The 22,721-nt window shown below is 38.3% G+C and overlaps 1 protein-coding gene and 1 pseudogene across 3 annotated transcripts in view; both read right to left on the reverse strand.

The window, feature by feature from the left end:
• RYR2 (ryanodine receptor 2) overlaps nt 1-22,721 on the reverse strand; it is a 729,440-nt gene that overhangs the window by 492,835 nt on the left and 213,884 nt on the right. The gene's annotated exons all lie outside the window — the stretch shown is intronic.
• Nucleotides 19,943-20,917, reverse strand: LOC309812557 (non-selective voltage-gated ion channel VDAC1-like; annotated as a pseudogene). The gene has a single exon. The product of its transcript is annotated as a non-selective voltage-gated ion channel VDAC1-like (transcript).

A 22,721-nucleotide genomic window follows, 5' to 3' on the forward strand; every position in this document is an offset into this window, starting at 1 on the left:
TCAGGAATACTATACTTAGGTTCAGCCAGTACTATCTTATGACTTTGAACTATTAGTGGTGGGAAAAGTACCTGGGGTGCCTCAGAAAACCTTTCCTGGCTCAGAAGGCCACTACACCAAGTGTCATCACAGCGCTGAGAATTTTCTATTGCAGAGTTCTGAAAGAAGCTGCATGTTCAAAGACCCACCCTAACCTAATAATGTTATTTCATATCATTCTTTCTCTTTATTATTAACCTTTCCTGACTCAAATCTTACACTTTTCTTATTCTATACTCAAATCGGGTTTCATCCCCAGCTCCTTTCCTCCAGCCAAAGATCACCTTCTGAAAGCCACATTGGAAAAAACATTCGATCAATGATAACAATTCCACCAGCAGAAAAAAGAGGAGGAAATAGAAAAGTCGATAGCATTTTAAGAATTTAAGCTAAGACTAACTCTGAGTTTGGAGCAAAATCTATGTAGATCCATGCAATAAAAAACAAAACTCTAAGAACTGTACTTTAAGTGTTCACGATTTTGAGCAACGGAAGTATCTCAGCACATTCATATAAATGCTAAATAGTTTATCAGAGACACACATATAAGACACAAAAACAAGATAAAAGTGACTTTTACAAAAATATTTTTTCCTTTCACATATATGTGAAATTATCCTCATTCACCCTGTTATGTTGCTGCAGTGGCACTGGTCTCTTGGGGCTGATGGAAGTCCCAACGAAAACAGAATGAAGACAATCAAGCCAAGATTAAGATTTCTGATTCCCTAAGAAGATTAGGAGAATCTGAAAACAAAACTAAAAATAACACTGTGTCATCCAGTCACATATTACATCTGCAAAGCCTAGGCCAATGGTTCTTAGTATTTTTTTTTTTCCTCATCATAGACCTCATTATTAACCTGTTGAAAAATGGATATATTCATAATTGTGGCTACAACTTCCAAGGATTGTGAGTCCTCATAGGTCGGCCCTGGATGATTAGAATCCTTGTTGGAAACCATGTATTCCTGAGGTCAGGAACCTCACTTTCATCTTTCTATACCAGCATGCAGCACTGTGCCTGCGTCCATCAGGCAGCAGAGTTGACGAATGAGAATGTGTGTCCGTAGTCAAGTGACCACAAAGAATAATTTGACTGGTTAAGGGAATGAAGCACTTGCTTCTGAAGGAATAAATGATTCAAATGCATCAGAAGCATCACTGTTTATATATATATAAGTATATGTGCGTATACGTATTTGTACATATATATGTATATATGTGTGTGTGTATACATATATACACACATGCACACACACACATAAAGAAAAAGCCTGGCCTTTTTTTTTTTTTTTTTTTTTTTTTTTTTTTTTGCGGTACGTGGGCCTCCCACTGTCGCGGCCCCTCCCGTCGCGGAGCACAGGCTCCAGACGTGCAGGCTCAGCGGCCACGGCTCACGGGCCCAGCCACTCCACGGCACGTGGGATCATCCCGGACCGGGGCACGAACCCGTGTCCCCTGCATCGGCAGGCGGACTCCCAACCACCGCGCCACCAGGGAAGCCCAAGCCTGGCCTTTTAAAGGAATCCAAATACTAAACTTATATTTGAGTGCTTCCAATACATGATGAATACCCTTTCACAGTGAAATTCTCAACATGAGTTCCAGAACACCTTTATTAAAACTAAGAAACTTCAAAACTGAAGGTATTCAGGGTGGCTACAGTGCTTCAGACTTATTCTGAATCAAGCCATTACTATATATACGCCCAGTTGATGTGATTCTTCTAAAAATGGTGTGTGTGTGGGGGGGGGGGTACGCGGGCCTCTCACTGTTGTGGCCTCTCCCATTGCGGAGCACAGGCTCCGGACGCGCAGGCTCAGCTGCCATGGCTCACGGGCCCAGCCGCTCCGCGGCATGTGGGATCTTCCCGGACCGGGGCACGAACCCGTGTCCCCTGCATCGTCAGGTGTACTCTCAACCACTGCGCCACCAGGGAAGCCCTAAAAATGCTTTAAACTTGTTTGAAATACTTATTCTTCCTGGGTTTTAGAAGTGCACCCAAGTCTTTAAGCCTAACACCCATCTTTATCATACTTTTCTGTGGGGAGGTTATTACAAAAATGGTGGATGGTGATTTTAACTTCTATGGAAGTCATTACTCAGCATTAAAACACACCAAAGATTTTATGCCTTACCTGTTCCTGCAGTTTGTTAGGGCAGAGCACAAAGACTACCTCCAGCCCCCCTTCAATTATTTAAATCTACAGACCAGCCTCATGGTTTTGTCTTCTTCTATTCGTTTCCCTCCTTCTCTTTACACATCAATCTTCTTACCCCTCTCGAGTATTTCTATCTCTGGGATGGAGTTTTCTATTAGTTTCTTTTCTCTTTCTTCTCCCACATAGGAAACAGGACTACAATTATATCTTTTATCTTTTTTTTGACAACTGCTTTGTTCCTTTTATATTCCTTACTTTTTCCAAATATGACTCTTTTTTTTAATTTCCAAAGGTGTGATTTTAGTTTTGTGTTCATCATACACTTTTCAACATTTGCAGCAACAAAACAGACCTACCACTAAAAGTCAACTGTATACGTCATTTACATTTTAGTCCCCTATGACTTTGTGCATTATTAAACTCACAGACCATTCTCCTAGTTTATTTAGACAATAAAGATTCTAAGAAAGATTTTTATATTCTTAGAAGACAAAAAAACTGTCTCCTTTGCTGAGCCATTCTTTTCAGATCTATTCTTAATGTTGGAAGTACTTGCCCTGAGCCCCCTGCTCTTCTGCATTCACAAATTTCCCCCAGAGGATTCTCTCCCAAACCCATGGTTTTGAATATAGTATATCTCCTGCGTATGAACCTTCAAGTTGTGAACTTTCAAAGATGCAAACCTGTGTTTGCAGGTCCAATCAGGTAAGTTAGTTCACATGTCTGGTGTACATTGTCACGTGCATGCATACTCTATAAGTGGCTGTGCTTTTGTGTACTTTACTGTACAGTACTGAATAGAGTACAGTAGAACAGTATCTTTATTTCTTGCCTGTTCACTCGATGCCAACCCCTGTATGCCAGCTGTTGTACTGTACTACCGTACTTTTCAAGGTACTATACTGTAAGATTAAAAATGTTTTCCTTATTTTTTGTGTTTGTCTATTATGTATTATCTGTGTGAAAAGTATTACAGACCTATTACAGTACAGTACTATATAGGCTAACTTTGTTGGACTTACGAACAAATTGGCCTTACAAACATGCTCTCGGAACAGAGCTCGTTCATATGTAAGGGACTTACTGTACCATAATATAACCCAATGACTCTCAAATCTATGTCGTTAGACCTGACCTCTCCTTAGGACTCCAGGCTGATATTTAGCTGCTTATTTGATGTCTCTACTTGATGTCATAAACCCAGCACAGTCAAAATAGGACTCAGTATTAATGTCTCCCTTTCTCTATGCCTTCCACCCATCTTTCTCATCTCAACAATATACTCAAATCCCAGAATCTTGTGATTCCTCTTTTTCCCTTACCTCTCAAACCCAATGCAATAAAGATTCTGAATCCAATTACTCCTATTGCCTTTACCACCCCAGTTTAAGCTTCTGTCATTTGTTTTCTCTAATCCTTTCTCCACGTGCAACCAGTACAAAACTTAACCGGTACAAAAAAATCATGGAACACACTTGCTTACGACCATCCAGTAGCTTTCTATTGAACTTAAAACCCAAATCTCATTCCCTAGCTTGCAAAGCCCTTGATGATTTGGCCCTTGCCTATCTCTCTGACCTCATCTCATGTCACTTACCCACTTCACCTGTTAGATTCCAACCATGCTAGCCTCTTTCTGTCCTCAGAACAATCCATGCTCATTCCCACCTTAAAGTCCTCACACCATCTCTTCTATCTGCCTACAATGCTCCTTCCTCTACACGTCCAACATCTGGTTCCTTCTGGTTATTTGGCAGAGAGGCCTTCTATGACCAAAGCAATCGAATGGGGTCACCCTATCATTTACCACCACCTTATCCTCCACAGTATGCATCACTAATTGTTAACCAAATTATTTATCTTCTATTTTCATTCACTAGAATGAAAGATCACAAGATGATGAACTCCATCTCAATCAGTGTCTATCACCATGATTTTGGACATTGCTTAGCACATAGTAGGCACTCAATAAAGTGTTTATTAAATGAATTAAGTTAAATAATTTATTTTACACACAACAAAACTCTATGAATTTCATGGCACTGATTTTTTTCCCTTTTTACAGAAAGTTACCACATTTCCTAAAAGATCAAATAAACATTCATTTTAGACAGTTTTCATGGAAATGTTAGGCACTAAAGAATGTTAAAATATTACATTACAACGTTTAGAATACTCCAGAAGTTATAGTACCTCCAAAACCTACATGGTAGTAATGATACATGAGAAATTGTTGCATTTTCAATAATTAATTAAAATGCAAATAACACATACTTCAATGTCTCTTCACGTTATCTAAAACATCACATTTTATGTTTAAGGAACTGAATCTCAACTTTATGTGAATTTTGCTGGCAGTGTGAAATATATCACCAAGATCTGCTATGGTTTTTTCCCAAATTTTCTGGACCCCATCCCTCTTGCACCAATACAGATTAGATTTTTCATTACATGATACTTAAGATGACTGTACGAAGTAATACTCCTGCCTTTCTTCTGGCTTTTCTGCCTCCATTTTTATCCCCAACACTGTAAGTACAATTTTTAAAAGAACATTTTATTTAGGTAATTTCCATGTCCCCCTCAAAAAAAAAAAAAACCAAACCCATACGCTTTAATACTATTTCACTAACTCTTCTCACAAAGACGTTATGCCCTAGGTTAATCAACGCTTCTTGAAATCTCCAACACATGATTCAGTGATTGCCAATCTGTGGGCCTGCAATTAGGGATGATAAAAAAAATGAAACCACCCCACATTCCTAAAGCATGTCTGATACTGAATAATTACACATCTTGAAAGTTAATGCTTATATGTGTGTGTGTATATTAATTGCATATACTATTTTAAAACTTGATTAATCAAAGACAATATTTTATTTAAATATTCAATAGTGTTTCTGAACTCACAGTAGTATTTTTAGCCACGTTCCATTTTCGCAACAGACACCAAACATACAACTACTATGATGTTAAAGTCCTGCAAGGTTTTTGAACTTTAAAGGGGGCTCCATATTTTAAGTTCTACTATAGTCTATTTCATTAATTAAACTCAGTACAAACACTCTGCTGACAACCCGTGTGCCTGCTACACCAAAGCAAGACCAACACACACTGCCTTATAAGTCTCCTTAATAAAGTAAGCTTTTCTCATGATCAGCCCCTACACACCTGAAACATTAATATGCCATCAACTGCAACCAACTAAGGTAAATAATATGTATATTTTAATTCAAGTCACTGTTTACTCATCAAATATTAAGCAAGTAAGAAAAAAGTATTAAAGTTATTCCTAAAAGCCTCTATTACTTTACTCTCATGGGTCTGAAAGTTGCTAACACTACACTCATTAGCAGTGATGGAAAATTACTGGCGAGTACCTCTTAAACAAAAATGAACAAAAAAATTTTTAAACATGAATTGAAATGAAATTTTAGTACACAGGGATCATTTCTTATGTTTAGATATATAAGGAGACCCATCATCATATCGTACCAGTAAGTGTACTACCTTAACTTCTTGATTTTAAACTATTTAACTTATCGCTTACCAATATTACCTATTTCAGTTTATTCAACAGAAATAAAAATGGGAGAGTCAATGCAGTGAACTCCTTGAGTAAATAATAATGAAAGGTAATATATCCAATGGATATAAGATGTCAATATTTTAAAAGCCGTATCTCAGAAGTTGATTCCATGCAAAAACCATTCCAAATGTGTTCAATTATCCTTAGAAAACTGACTTAAACCTTAAAAATGTATCTCACGCTGTAGGTAAGCTGGGTATTTATGAGAAATGAGTCTATTAGAACAGTTCTGTGTTTGTCCGAAGAGCAAACCCAAAGATAACTCAAACACATGTAAGTATTATTTCCTTCTGAGGGGTGAACTATCCTCAATGTAGCTCTAATAAATATGCTTTCTGTAGAGCCATGGTCTACTAATCTCTAAGTTCTTCCCCAAAATAACTACACTTATCCTTCAAGGTCTGACTTAGGCATCTCTTTACCCAAAACCCTAAGATTGAGCAAGGTAACCTTCCCGTAGGTTCCATCAGCATCTTGTACTGGACCTTAAAGAGTGCTTATGACATGTAAATAAAGATTGACTTCCTGTCTCCACACTAGGCATGAAAGCTCAACAGCAGCAGGGATCATGTATTATTCATCACTTGATCCCAAGAGCCTAAAACTTACTAAATGCTCAATTAATATTTGTTGAATTGATCAATTAACAAACTGTTCAAAAACTCACAGAACACATATGAAATTTGAAAGAGGGGGTTGGTCCTTCTTTCTAACTGAAAACTAGTAAGCATCCAAAATGAGTCAAACTCTGTTACTTCTGAAAATATAAAATCTACAACACTGTTTATAGGTTATGCTGACTCAATTAATTTTAGGAGAAAGAAATTCTTCTGTAAACCTATCCAAACTCATTTTTAGAATCTATTCACATTGCATTTTCTGTAGTGATGGAAAATAACTGAATGGCATCCTAATTAGTAATAACAGAAATAATAATAGTAAACAGTAAAAACCACTGGTTACATTTACTGTGCATTTACAATGGACGCTGTTCAAAGAACTTTTTATTTATCTCATACTATCATTATAATGACAGCATAACGTAAGTACAATTATCTCACACATTCTACAGCTAAAGATACTGAGAAACAGGCATTATGCTAATAATGGTCCATGGGCACATACCTTATAAATGTCACATGGGTATAAATACCATTTTGGTATTTTTTGATGCTATCAAATTGATTCTCTTTGCCAAACAAGGCAAACACAAACCTTTAATCTGTTTTTTATGGTAACTATTTATAAAATCTATTTTCTACTCTTTTTTATCACTTTAATATCCTCTGGTATTTTTTGACAGATATAATGCTAGCAAATGGAGAGTATGTATAAAAATTACACAGTTCTAAAATATTATATTCAGGTTAACACATCCTAAAGTGTTGTTTCCCTTTTCAAAATATTAGCCAAACACTGACAATACATATTCAGTGATGAGGCTATCACTCTCTACAAATCTACATCTTTGTACATGTTTATGTATTAACCAGTTTTGTTACAATTTCTATTATTACGTATGTGTTTGGCCAAAGAATACAATCTTTTTATTCTGTTCTTCCCTCATGTCTTGTCAATAACACTGACGTTTTCACCAGAGGTTTCATGTGTCCATTTTACAATTGGTCCACATGTCTTATCATTTCTGATACTATTGTGAATAACTTTCTTCTATTAAATTTTCTAGTTGGTTTTGCAAGAATGTAGTGATATTAGTGTATATCAATTCTATATCCAGAAACTTGCTGAATGATCTTATTACCTAATAATTAATCTGCAGATTCTCTTAGATTTTCCCTGTAGACAGTCATATTATTCTCTCTATATATTGACAGTTCAGTTTATTTTTCAGTCGAGCCCCAATATTGCCATGAACTATCTCTATAACTTGGAGCGAGTCACTAGGATTCACTTTGTTCATTTATAAAATTAAATGATTGAGCCAGGAGATCTTTAAACAAAAACCTTCAATATTCTAAACTTCCTAAATTATATTACACTATATACACTTAGAATACCATGTTATATTCTGTCCCATCCTGTACCCAACCCAGTTCCTTTTGACTGTGATCCTCTAAACAGCAGTAAGCCTAATCTAGAGTTTCAGCCCAAGTGGCAAAAGCACATACTACTTACTCAACAGACATGCAATCCCTCAAATTTTCCAGCTCCCTTACAGTTAGATCATACCATTAGCTCTGAGCAATTAGCTGTAAGCAGAGATGACCTGTCTCCTTGGGAACAAAGCACCCAGAAAAGGAAGTTAGTTCTCCATACTCTTTTCTTCCCCTGCCATGGTACTTAAAGTCATTCTAGACATGGAATGTTAGTTACCTGGGGCTCCTGAGTGACCACCTGGAGTAGGACCCCCTAACCAGTGGTGGACATGTGACATGTACACAAATTAAATCACTGAGACTTCGGGGTTCATAGTTTTTTCCTACAAAAGCATAACTTAGCTTATCCTGACTAACCCAGGATGGCAAATCAGTTTCATTTCAGGTGCAGATTGATTGGTAGTAGCTTCCTGGAATTGAAAAAAATATTGAGAAACTTTGGGAAAATCAGAAAGGAATGCCATGCACAGTCAATAGCTCCATAAGTGTGGGAGACTGGGTGAATCCTGAACCCCAACTTAGGTCATATGTTTTATGCAAATTGAGGCTTAAGAACTAAAAGACTGGTGGTAAACTTCAGTTACTAGGGGCTTGAAAAGTAAGTCCGAACCGCAGCTGGTTACTTTTCATAGCTGCAGTATATTTCTCTAGTACCAACACCCTTAGCTCTTCTCCATTCTTATATTCCTGTTCACCAAGTTGACTATCTTACCCCTACACTAAACCCTGAATTACAATCATTTCCAGCCAAGCAATTTCTGCTGCAGGCTTTTAAGGCATAACTTTGAGAATGTAAATCTAACAAGACAAAATATTATTATTCACGACATCAAATCCCAGATTCATTACTTGAGTGTTTACTGATCATTTTCAATATGTTCTGGCTACGAATCAAGCATCATTTTCCATAAGCTATTTTCTAATGAAGAACTTCAGAAATACAAAATGGTATGAAAGGATTATAATAAGCACCCATGTTTCAACAGCCAGCTAAAAAATAAATTATTACATACACAGGTAAAGTGAACCAGGTACCCAGCCCTGATTTTATTCTGTTTGTTCCCCTGAAGGAGTTATAACCATTCTGCTGAATTTAATATTTATCATTCAAGGGCATTTTTTCAGAATTTTACTACCAATGTCTACATTCTAATACTAATTCCAGAATTGTTTTTCATATTGTAACATGATATAAATGGTATCATACTGTATATGTCCATCCGTAACTTTTTATTTTTGCCCAACATTATATTCCTGGGATTTATTTTTGTTGATAAGTATGGTTATAGTTTCACTGTATGCAGTGTAACTACCTTGTTTGAAATTGATACAATTTAAGTATCAATTTCCCTACTGACAAAATTGGTAGCTTTTCGTTTTGTTTTGTTTTTTAGGTGGAGTTTATTTTTTAGAACAGTTTTAGGTTCAGAGCAAAATGGAGAAGGCACAGAGTTTCCATATTACCCCCCAACACACAAAGCCGTCCCTGACCAGAGTAGTACACTTGTTACAATCAGGGAACCTACACTGAAACATTAGATTATCACCCAAAGCCCAGAGTTTGCACATTAGAGGTGACTCTTGATGCTATACATTCTACGGGTTTTGAAAAATGTACAATGATTGTATCCACCATTATAGTATCACACAGAACAGTTTTGTTAGGGAACTGTTGACCAAAACTGCCCGCCTCGGCCAGCACAATGATACCCACTTACATGAGTTGTCCTACAACTGCAGGTCCCAGTGAGAAACATGGTGCTGCCACCGAAAACTAATTGGAAGAATTCGGGAGGGGCCAAAAGGAGGGAGGAGACACCAGCCCATAAGATGTCCTGCCAACCTCCTAGAATCCTTTGCTCTGGAATCCACGTTGGCTGAGAGATGTGTGCATCACCAGGAAAGACCCTGAGTCGGACCAAATATGGGCCAAGCAAGAGCACTGGCCAGACACAACCCGGAAGCTCACCCTATTACCAGAAAACCTGAGACTGTGAGCCACGTGGCAGAGCAGTTCTCCTGGAGTCCTTTACCCTCCTGCTCTCTGCCCAGGTGCCCCTTTCCAATAAAGTCTTTTGCTTTGTCAGCATGTGTGTCTCCTCAGACACATTTCTGAGTGTGAGACAAGAGCCCACTCTCAGGACCTGGAAGGGGTCCCCCTTCCTGTAACAGTTTCCCTGCCCTAAAAATCCTCTGTGCTCCACCTATTCATCCCACCCTTCCCATAACACCTGGCAAACACTGATCTTTTTACTGTCTCCATAGCTTTGCCTTTTCCAGAGTGTCATATAGTTGGAATCCTACAGTAGGTAGCCCTTTCAAATTAGCTTTATCCTTTACAGAAAATAGTAAATTACTAATGAAAGTGCATGGTACCAATTCCACTGTCAATCGGTGTTAAGATGAAGCATCATTACGGTCACAAATATGAATATTTACTCTGGTAACATGAAAAACATTAAATTAGGGCTTCCCTGGTGGCGCAGTGGCTGAGAGTCCGCCTGCCGATGCAGGGGACACGGGTTCGCGCCCCGGTCCGGGAAGATCCCACATGCCGCGGAGCGGCTGGCCCCGTGAGCCATGGCCGCTGAGCCGGCGCATCCGGAGCCTGTGCTCCGCAATGGGAGAGGCCACAGCAGTGAGAGGCCCGCGTACCGCAAAAAAAATAAAAAATAAAAAATAAAAAAAAGAAAAAAAAGAAAAAAAAAAGAAAAACATTAAATTAACTTCCTTGAAGCAGGAAGACTATGTCTGTGCATTCTTTGGAAGATACAGTAGGATAAAAAAAAAGCCAAATGGGGCTTCCCTGGTGGCGCAGTGGTTGAGAGTCCGCCTGCCAACGCAGGGGACATGGGTTCATGCCCCGGTCCGGGAAGATCCCACATGCCGCGGAGCGGCTGGGCCCGTGAGCCATGGCCGCTGAGCCTGTGCATCCGGAGCCTGTGCTCCGCAACGGGAGAGGCCACAGCAGTGAGAGGCCTGCGTACCGCAAAAAAAAAAAAAGCCAAATGAATTGGTGCACTGTCAAAATAGATACATCAATATTAATCAAGTCATTGGTCCAAAGAAGGAAAGTCAGTTAAAATCAGCCAATATTTATTAATCATCTGCTTCCTTCAAAAACGTACTATGCACTTGAGATATAAGATGAATGGGATGTTGCCTCTGCCTGCAGGTGTTTTCCTGGTAATTATTTCATAATAGTTTCAAAAAGTAAATGTAAAGGGTCATGTGATTTTGCAGCAAGGGGTACAGTAGAAGGAATTCACTATGATTGAATGAGAGAGAGAGGGAGGGAGGAGAGGGGAGAGGAGAGGTGGATAGGAAGAGAAAGGAGGAGGGAGGAAAGGAAAGAGAAAGGAAGGGAGGAAAAAAGAAGTATCTTTTCAGGGAGGAGGGGATGCAAATAAATGCAGGAGGGCTTCACAAAGGAAGGCAAATTTGACAGCTGCCTAAAGGATGAACAGGCTTCCTTTAGGTGAAGAATTACTCAAGGATATTCCAGGGAGAAAGAGAACAGAGCATATTCAAAGGCAAGCTGTCTTCCAGCAAACTCAATCCGGCTGGACTGATTACACCTCCAGGGAAGTTTATGTGTGTCTAAATATACAGATCAGTACGAAATGACAAAGATTCACTCTTTGACCAAACTCTCCCCAGGCACCTCTAAATCCTCTTTTCAACTAGGTCTCAACCTTGGCCTATAAAAACCAAAGACTCTCAAAAAAGATGATTTTGTCCATCCCTGTCCCCTGCCAAACTCACATTAAGAGACATAAGCATGAACTCAGTTTCTAATGGCTCAAGGCCACAACCCTAGTGTGACTCTAGCCCCTGCTGAAAGGGCCTCCATGAGAAAGCTCAAGGCCACCAAAAGTACTTTGTTCTAGCCAACACCTGACAACAGGCCCCACCAACCTCTCTAAGAGCATTTACTAAAAGGACTTCCAACGGTGAATCCTTCCTCTGTCCCTTTCCTATATACTAATATCTCCTACAACTCAGGAGTGTCTTTCTCAAGTAGCTGAAAGCTATTCCTTTGAAATGTAATCATCAGGAAGGATGGCACCCCTGTCTCCCAGTCTCTCTGGGAGAACAGAATCCTAACTTCAATACTTGCCAGCTAGCAGACACAGCTGACCTAATCAATATTTATATCGACCAACCCTTTGCAATTTTTCCCTTCCCTGACCCTACTGAGTCCCCATGTGCCCCCCTCCCTATTCCCTCATTCTCCTCTTAAAATACCCAGTAAAGTCTGTACGAATTGACACTGAGTTCAGTTCATGCTGGGCTCTCTTCTCTACTGCAGTAGTATATTACTGATTACAATCTGTCCTGACCTTTTTAACTAGTGTCTGGCTTTGCTCATCTTTAGTAGTAATAGAGGCTGAAATAACACAATCCACCATTCTAAAGCATTCAGTAGCTCTCCTTATCTTTCAAATACAGTTGTGCTGGTTGCATGGCATTTGAAGCCCTGCCCCAAGCCCAAAAGAACACTTGGGAATTCCCAGTCACTGACAAATGCCTCTTCTTCTCAGTCCTTTGTCCTTGTCCTCCTTCTGATACGCATACTTCCACATCACACTCTACTTATCTACATTTATATTATATTCATTTATTCTTTCATTCATTCATATGTCGAACACATTCATTAACTTATTAATTACCATCTGTCAAGGAGTCCCACTCAAATGCCACGCCTCTACATTCCTAAAACTTCACTATTAGCTCCACCCAGAGTATTCTTTCCCAACTAGAGAACAGGGTGAGTACATCTAACCTGCAGGCAGAACATTTTTCTTCTATAATATCTTTGATTATTGCTCCTATAGTATTTGTTCTAGCTTCTCCTTTAGGAATATAATATTTTCTACATGTTATATGAGGGAGAGACACACTATAGTCCATGGGCCAAATGTGGTCCACTGTCTGTTTCTGTACAGCCCATGAACTAAGAGTGCCTTTAACCTTTTTTAATGGCTAAAAAAAAATCACAAGACGTAATATTTTATAAACATAAAAATCATAAGAAATTCAAATGTCAGTGTTCATAAATACAGGTGTTTTTTGTGATACAAAATACAGGTGTTTTTGTTTTTTACATACTGCCTATGGCTGTTTTCATGCCACGATGTTCCAAGAACTGAGTAGTTCTAACAAAAAGAAAAAAAAAAACATTTGATTCACAAAGCAGAAAGTATTTATAGAAAAAAGTGTGCCAACCCCTGTATTAGGTAACAAATTGCTGCAGTGTGTTCACTCCAATGATGGTTAAGTCATACTCTCAGATCTAGAAAAAAAGATGGTGTGCAAGACTTTTTTTTTTTTTTTTAAACAGGCATTCACTCAATTCAGCTCTGATCTTCTAACTTAGCAGCTTCTCCTTCCCAAGCCTATACTTCCACAATCCTGTTCCTATCTCCGCATATGCCTTTACTACTTTGAGAGGACTAACGCTTCCAAAATGCACTGGGTCATCGCCAGCTTCCTGCCTACCAATGCCCATGCCATTTGGTGGGAATCTGAGTTGATGGGACAGAGTGGGGGAGGGTACAAAGAACTGCTTATTCACACTATGCTTGTTAGCACAGCCTGTGGGTCAGAGGCAGAGAGGTTCGATGGACTGAAGTGCCTGCCAATCTTTCCTTAGTGTTTGAGGTAAACTTGTGTGTATCAGAGGTGAATTCCAGGTAGGTTTTTCTCCAACTGGTTCCATCTACCTTATAATTAGTGGATATCTCTGCCAGATTTTAGATTCAATTGTTTTTCAGTCTAAGATTTCAGTGTTTTCTTAAGTTTTCATTTCATTTTGAGACACACTGACCAGAAGCTCATCTTTGACTACAATGAGAATTTCTTTAAAATCTTTAAAATATTCCAGGAATGAGTCTTTAGCTCCTAAGACAATTTATTGATGCTGTGTTATTCAAGTATTCCATAAAATGCTTCCTCCTTCGGGGATTTCAATTATGTCATCTTTATCCTTTCAAGTCACCACCCTTTCCTAAATAGGTAAGCAGCATCAATATGTGTTTAAAACACTGAAGAATTATTTCCATACAACTTATAAATTATAATTTAACTAACAGTTCCATTCTGGCCAATGGAATGATCTGCCAAAAATTGTTAGACATTTTCTTATAACTTTTCTGTTTTATCAGAACTTTAAGCAATCATTTATTCTTTAGAGACTACATAGTCATACATTATTAGGGTACTTCCTTTCTGCCACACCTACCACGTACTTTGTTTTCCTCTTAATGTATTGGGGAAAAATAATTATATAACTAAAACACAAGGATTCTGAGAAACAAATAATGCTATTAATAATTTATGTTCTTTCCCAAACACACTGGTCTTTTACCTCCCTTTTGCCCAAAATTCTTTGAAAGTCACAATGAATAAATAGAAAATGGCAATAATGTTAATATTTATTTTCCTAGAATTGTTTTATTACCTCAATTAATTTTTATGAAAAACACTGAGAAAGCATCTGATATTTAAAATGTTTTATAAACGATTTTAAAGTGAATCTTTCTTACATCATCCAGCATTTATCTTATACTGACATTTTTATTATTCAAAAATTCTCACTTGAATAAGAGCAGCAGTTCATCTGGAATATCACAACTATTATGCATCATTAATATACTAATACATTATTTATGATGGTGAATAATATCCTGAAATGAGAAGTCACTGAAGATAAAATATTGCTCTATCATGTTCCATTATGGGAAGATATACTTTTAATTAAAGTGATGCCATAGGAATTGGAAGAAAGAGTTCTTGATATTGTCTTACCTAAAAGGCTCAACTTCCTTTTTGGAGGCCTAATAAAAATCAATAGTATTGTTTTATAGGTACGGTAAGTATGGACCAGTCTTAGAAATATAGAATCATTGGAGTGTTGGGCTGAAACAAATCTTAAAGATCCTCTTACTATATCCGTCCTGAGTCCACAAAAAGAGTAGTACCAGAAAATTATATGTGTAGCAATAAGATCATTAAACAAGAATCCTATTTTTTTAATGAATTTTCTTTTTTGAGGGACCACTCCATTACTATTGATAAATGACTGGCCTAAGACAATCATTGGTCCCCTTTCGAACTTAATGTAAACTTGAGTTTGTATGTGTGTAGGTATGTATGTGTGCACAAGCATCATTCCATATATGTGTATCTTTCAGTGTATGTTCTGACTGGTCTGCATATATGAAGGCTGTTGGTACACTGATTTTATAACTCACTGTTCTATAAATGTCTCTCATAAGTCCATTTTTGGTAGTTTTTCCACTGACTCATTTGGTAGTCTTAGACATATAATCAGATCATCTGCAACTACAGATGCTTTACCTCTTCACATCCAAACTTAAGTCTCTATGTCTAATAACACTGGCTTGTCCCTCCAACACACATGCACAGCAGAGATACTGAACATCCTTCTTTAACTTATTTCCAATTCAAGCAACAAGTGTATGGGGATATAGGTATACATATAGCTGATTCACGTTGTTGTACAGAAGAAACTAATACAACATTGTAAAGCAATTATACTCCAATAAAACACACAGATGGACCTAGAGATGATCATACTAAATGAAGTATGTCAGACAAAGACAAATATCATATGATATCACTTATATGCGGAATAAAAAAATTATACAAATAAACATCTGCAAAACAGAAACAGACTCACAGACACAGAAAACAAACTTACGGTTACCAAAGGGGAAAGGGTGGGGGATGGATAAATTAGGAATTTGGAATTAACAGATACATGCTGGGGCTTCCCTGGTGGCGCAGTGGTTAAGAATCCACCTTAAGTGACTAAGTGCATGTGCCACAACTACTGAGCCTGTGCTCTAGAGCCTGCGAGCCACAACTACTGAAGCCCACACGCCTAGAGCCCATGCTCCACAACAAGAGAAGCCACCGCAATGAGAAGCCCGTGCACCGCAACGAAGAGTAGCCCCCACTCGCAGCAACTAGAGAAAACCTGGTGCAGCAACGAAGATCCAATGCAGCCAAAAATAAATAAATAAAATGAATAAATGTATTAAAAAGAAACAGATACAGATACATACTACTATATTTTAAACTGATAAACAACAAGGGCCTACTATATAGCATAGGGAACTACATTCAATACCTTATAATAACCTGTAATGGAAAAGAACATGAAAAAGAATATGTATATACATATTCATACACATATATATGTACATATATATAGAAGGTATAACAGAATCATTTTGCTATACACCTGAAACATTGTAAATCAACTATACTTCAATTAAAATGTAAAAGGAATTAATGTCTACTCCAAATAGATACATAAAATTCACCATGTTAACTATTTTAAAGTGTGCAATTCAGTGACATTTAGCACATTCACAATGTTGTGTGACCATCACCACTAACTAGCTACAAAAAATTTTCATCATCCCGAAAGGAAATCATGGACCCATTAAGCAATCACCCTCCATTAAACCCCTGGCAACCGCTAATCCGCTTTACGTCTCTATGGATTTGCCTATTCTGGATATTTCATACAAATAAAAACCATAAAATATGTGAAAATAAACAAACAAACCACTAGTGTCCCACCCCCAGTAAATAAGGTGCTGACTTTTGAACTGAAGTGTGCAAGTGTGTGTGTGTGTTTGTGTGTGCATGTGCGTTTGTAAAATAAATGTTAAGGAGCTATCCATCAATTCCTATTTTGTTATTTTTTGAAACATTGATAGATTTTAAATTTTCTCAAGAGACTTTTCCCTACCTTCAGGGATGTCTAAAGAATTTTTCCTCTTAGCTCTATTAATATGAAGAATTATACTAACGGATTTTTTGGTATTGAGCCCCTCTTGGATTCCTGGAATAAACCCCACTTGGTCGTGAGGTATATTTTAATGCAACATTGTTTTCTGTTAAAAACATATTTTATTTTGGAATCGTGTATCAATATTCCTAAGTAAAATTGTTCTATAATTTTCCAAAATAATTTTTTAAGATTTTGGAATCCATGTTATACTTACTCAATGAAATAAATCTGGAGGTTTTCCTTCTTTTCCTATCCTTGGAATAATTTAAGCTGCATAGTTAAGTAGGCGTTTATTTGACCCTGGTACAATTCTTGTCAGGAAATTCTTTTATTACTTTATTTTATGACAATTAGTCTGTTTAGACTTTCTGGAGTATACTTAATTTTTCTACAGAATGATTCATTTCATGAAGATTTCCAAATCTATCTGCATATAACTGAGCAAATGGTCCCTTAGGATTTAATTTACTGTGCTGTGACTGTTTTCCTTTTTGTACCTTTATGTAACTTCTAATACACAAGAATATTTGTACTTTCTCCCTTTCTCTTAGTTTGTTGAATTTTTTCAAAGAACCAATTTTTAAATTAACTCATTAATTTCCTTTTTATCTTTATTAATTCTATCCTGTTGCTTTCTTTTGTTTACTTTGTTATTCTTCTAGTTTATCTGCTTGTTTAATCCATTTATTTTCTTTTTAATTTTTATTAATACATGCATTTAATGCCAAAAATGTTCTCCTGATAAGTTCCTTAGATATGCCCACATATTCTAAAACATCATGTATTCATTTTCATTACGTTTAAGAAATTCTTCCGTTTTACTTGACATTTCTCCTTTGACCTAACATTTACTTAATAGTGTGCTTTGTAAATTTCAGATAGAAATAGTTTCTTAATAGTTTATGGCCTTTGTATGCAAAGTGAGGTTGGCTAGAATCTTTGACACATATTTTCTTTCCCTAAGTTTCTTAATATGTTACTCCATTTTCATTTGGCATAAAGCGTTGGTCTTAAAAATAAGTATCATGACAATCTGACTTTCCTTCCTTTAAAAGTAACTTGGTCTTTTTGCCTGGATTCAAAAGATTTTTTTTCTTTACCTTTAAACTCCAATAGCTTTACTGTGATTATCTGTATGGGCCAACTAAGAAGATGATTTTCTACATAGGCACTATGCATTTTCAATGTGTGGTTTCAGGCAAGTGTTCTTGAGCTTTGGTTTTCTTCCCAAGGTCATTTATTAAAAGTGCATTCTCTTATACCTAACATTTTCTGTTGTCCTTTTTACTTCAATGCATTATTTTATACCATATTTAGGTTCACAGCAAATTTGAATGGAAAACACAAAGATTTTCCCATTACTCTCTGCCCACAGACATGCTAAGCCTCTGCCATTATTAACATCCCTTACCAGCTGGTACATTTGTTTTAAGAAATGAACCTTCATTGACATATCTAATCACCCAAAGTCCACAGTTTTCACTCTTGGTTCTGTACATTCTATGGATTTTAACCAATGTATAATGGCATGTATCCATCATTAGAATATCATACGGAAGAGTTTCACTGCCCTAAAAATCCTCTTATTCATCCCTCCTCCCTAACGCCTGGCAACCACTGATCTTTTTACTGTCTTCATAGTTTTGACTTTTCCAGAATGTTATATAGGTGGAATCCTACAGTATGCAGCCTTTTTGGATTGGCTTCTTTTACTCAATAATATGCATTTAAGTTTCTTCCATGTCTTTTCATGGGTTGATAGCTTCTTTCTTTTTTTTTTTTTTTTTTTTTTTTGCAGTACGCGGGCCTCTCACTGCTGTGGCCTCTCCTGTTGCAGAGCACAGGCTCCAGACACGCAGGCTCAGCGGCCATGGCTCACGGGCCCAGCCGCTCCGCGGCATGTGGGATCTTCCCGGACCGGGGCACAAACCCGTGTCCCCTGCATCGGCAGGCGGACTCTCAACCACTGAGCCGCCAGGGAAGCCCGCTTATTTCTTTTGAGTACTGAGTAATATACCACTATCTATATGTAACACTGTTTATTTATCCATTCACCTACTGAAGGACATGCTGGTTGCTTCCAAGTTCTGACTATTATGAATAAAGCTGCTATAAACATCCACGTGCAACTTTTTGTGTGAACATTTAAACTTTCAACTCCTTTGGGTAAATACCAAGGAGCATGATGGCTGGATCATATGGTCAGAGTATGTTTAGTTTTGTAAGAAGCCTCCAAACTGTCTTCCAAAGTGGCTGAACTATTACGCATTCCCACCAATGATGAATAAGAGTTTCTGTTGCTTCACAAACTTTTCAGCATCTGGTATTGTCAATGCTCTGGATTTTGGTCACTAATAGGCACAGTGGAATCTCATTGTTTTGTTGTTGTTGTTTTTTAAGGTTTCAATATTTTATTCAAGTTTTATTTTAAGTGCTGTTAATTACAGCATTTGAAGATGAGGAACTAATTCCACATAAAATGAAAGACTCTAAAATGTACCCATTAAACTGCTAAAAAATAAACTGAGTGGCAAAAATACAACATAAGTTCAATTTAGATTCTGAGTGTTGTCACCATGTGATTACAGTCACATAGACTCTTCCCAGCTTGCAGCTGGAGCTCTTAGAAGCTATTCCATACTCTGGTGCAAGGGCAAAAAAACACAACATGAGAAAAAACACAATTAAGTCCTGAATTATTGGCTTCATCACATCCACCTTCTCCACCCCAAAATGGCACAGAAGAAACAGCTACCACTCCCTGAAGACTACTTTTGGTGTAAAAGAGGTGATGGATTGGGGTGGAAAGAGTCCCGGCCTAAAAAAGTCCCTTTCAGATGAGTTTGTATACACCATGAAAGAGCCTCTCCTCAATCAAGGTAGGAGACCAAGGTTCAGTTTTCAGGAAATCACAATTTCATTCATTTACTTAATACGAATTTACAAATTACAAAGTACCTGCAAATTACCAACTTCCACTTGCAGCCATTTCTAGGTAAAAAAGAAACCTGACATCTCTAGAGGGGCCAGCAAGCTCCCCCTCAAGTCTACAGCTGAAAGGACCTTTTTTGAAATTGGGTTTCTTCTGTACCTCTGAAAGGGTAACACCCTAAAGCGGAATCACCTTTAACCTGGAAGTCTAACATGATATTTAGCGATACTTGCATCCCAGACAGACAACATTAAAAGGTACACCAAATTCTGAAGGTAGCTATGCTGCCAAATAGTTTAAAATTAAATGACTGTACAGTATTCATTTATGCTTGAAACTCCAGCCCTAGACCAAGCTTGGGGCCACCAGCACTGACATTCTTGCCATCCAGCAAGTGTCAGTTTGATACCTGGCTTTAGGGTCTGAGTATATTCTAACCCTATCAGGGTGGAGTTGTTCACTTTAGCCGAGAAGCAGGAGTCAGGGTTGATCTGGTACTTGGCTGTGATTCCGAAGCGAGTGTTACTGTTTCCTGCTGTCCAGGCCAGATTAACAGCAGTCTCCATCTTCTTGTTCACCTTCTGATAAATGGAGCCGCCAAACTCTGTCCCATCATTTACATTAGTGTGAAGCTGGAATTCATATTCATCGGTCTTGTAGCCAACCGCAAAGTTGCTCTGGATCACTCGAGACTTTGTGGTCTCAAAATTCATCTGGTAGTCAGCCAGCCAGCCAGCCCTCATAACCCAGCATGAGAGCACCCGGGTGGAAGGCCTGGCCAGGTCGAAATCCACGTCACAGCCCAGGTTGATAATGTTCCCACTTGGACCCTGTCTTGATTTTAGCATTTTTTTCCCCAGTGTTTGGTGAGAAGGATGAATCGAAGGTCAGCTTCAGGCCACGTGCAAGCTGATCTTCCACAGTAATCTCTGTGCCTAGTGTGTTGTCAGTGCTCCATTTCTCCGTAAACATCAGACCATATTCAGTCCATCTGTAACTTGGTTTCCAGACTGCCCGGCAGTTTGGTGGTCTCAGTGTTGGCTGAACTTGAGCTTGTAAATTCCAGTCCATTCTCAGATTTTGTTTGCAAATCAAGTTTTATTAAGCCAAATGCACAGCTCTTAGTGAAGACATCCCTGGCAGATCTGCCAAGATCAGCATACGTGGGAGGCACAGGCATCTTCTGCTCAGAAGCAGTGGCAGTGGGCTCCGCCGCGGCTACGGCGGGGGCTGCAGTGTGAGGAACAGAGCGAGGGGCGGGGCAGAGGGCCTATCTCATTGTTTTAATTTGCACTTCACTAATGACATAAGACGTGGAACAACTTTTCATGTGCTTATTTGTGATCTATATACAGGTATCCCCTGCTTTTCTAAAGTCTATTTTTATGCCAGTTTGCTTTTAGGGAAGATCTCCATTAGTACCTGTTGGCTAATCAAAAGAAATCGGAAGAGGGTTTTTGCTTTTACGAAAAAAGGCAAAAAGCAGAAACAGCGTTCAGCTTTTGTCTTGCAGCAAGCCATTATATAGATCCAGCCCATACTATCAGCAACAAGAGTGGCACCAAGGAGCATGATGGCTGGGTCATATGGTTAGAGTATGCTTAGTTTTGTAAGAAGCCTCCAAACTGTCTTCACGCAGTCCTTCCTCAGAAGCTACACTCAGTATCAAGCAGCCATAGCTTTGACTGTGTCTGTGAGCATCTGTGCTTTATCTCAGTTTAATTTGTGCATCTGTTAGCAAGATGTGTCCTAAGGTAACTGCTTGTTTGCTTTAAGCCATTTTGCCGTATGAAAAGTTTCATAGGAATGCTCTACTTTCAGATGGCAGGGGAAACCTGTTATCTCCTTAAATGAGGTGTCTTAGGGCCTGTGGCCCATTTTTTTAATCAGGTTGTTTCCTTATTTCTGAGTTTTAAGAGTTCTATATTTTGGAAACAGTCCTTTATCAGATGGGCCTTTTCCAAGTATTTTCTCTCAGTCTGAGACTTATCTTCTCATTCTTTTGACATTGTCCTTCTCAGAGCAGAAGTTTTTAATTTTAATGAAGTCCAGCTGATCCATTCTTTCACGGATCGTGCCTTTGCTGTTGTAATTAAAAACTCATCAACACACCCTAGATCATCTAGGTTTTCTAACTACGTTATCTTCTGGGATTTTATAGTTTTGCATTTTACATTTAAGTCTGTGATGCATTTTGAATTAATTTTTGTCAAGGATGTAAGGTCTGTGTCTAGATTCATTTGTTTGCAGGTAGGTGCCCAGTTGTTTCAGCACCATTTGTTAAAAAGACTATCTTAGCTCCATTGGACTGCCTTTGCTCCTTTGTCAAAGAACACCTGACCTTATCTGTGGGACTATTTCTGGGCTTTCTATTCTGTTCCATTGATCTACTGGTCCTATCTTTCACCATTATCACATTGTCTTGATTACTGTAGATTTACAGCAAGACTTTAAGTTGGATAGTGTCAGTTCTTCAACTTTGTACTTCTCCGTCAACACTGTTGGCTATTCTGGTTATTTTTCCCTCTCCAACTAAACTTTAGAATAAGCTTGTCAATATTCACAGAATAACTTGCTGGGATTTTTACAGGGATTGCATTGAATCTGTAGATCAAGTCAGGAAGAACTGACATTTTGATAGTATTGAGTCTTCCTATCCATGAACACAAAATACCTATTTAATTTTTCTTTGATATCTTTCAAAGTTTTGTAGTTTTTCTCATACAGATATTATAATGTTTTATTAGATTTATACCTAAGTATTCCATTTTGCCATGTTAATATAAATGGTATTGTGGTGGTTTTTTTTTGTTTGTTTTGTTTTGGTTTTTTTTTGCTGTACGCGGGCCTCTCACTGTTGTGGCCTCTCCCGTTGCGGAGCACAGGCTCCGGACGCACAGGCTCAGCGGCCATGGCTCACGGGCTCCGCGGCATATGGGATCCTCCCAGACCGGGGCACGAACCCGTATCCCCTGCATCGGCAGGCGGACTCTCAACCACTGCGCCACCAGGGAGGCCCTGGTATTGTGTTTTTAATTTCAAATTCCAC

The sequence above is a fragment of the Mesoplodon mirus genome, assembly GCF_964341445.2.
Source record: "Mesoplodon mirus genome assembly, chromosome: 2".
Lineage (NCBI taxonomy): Eukaryota > Metazoa > Chordata > Mammalia > Artiodactyla > Ziphiidae > Mesoplodon > Mesoplodon mirus.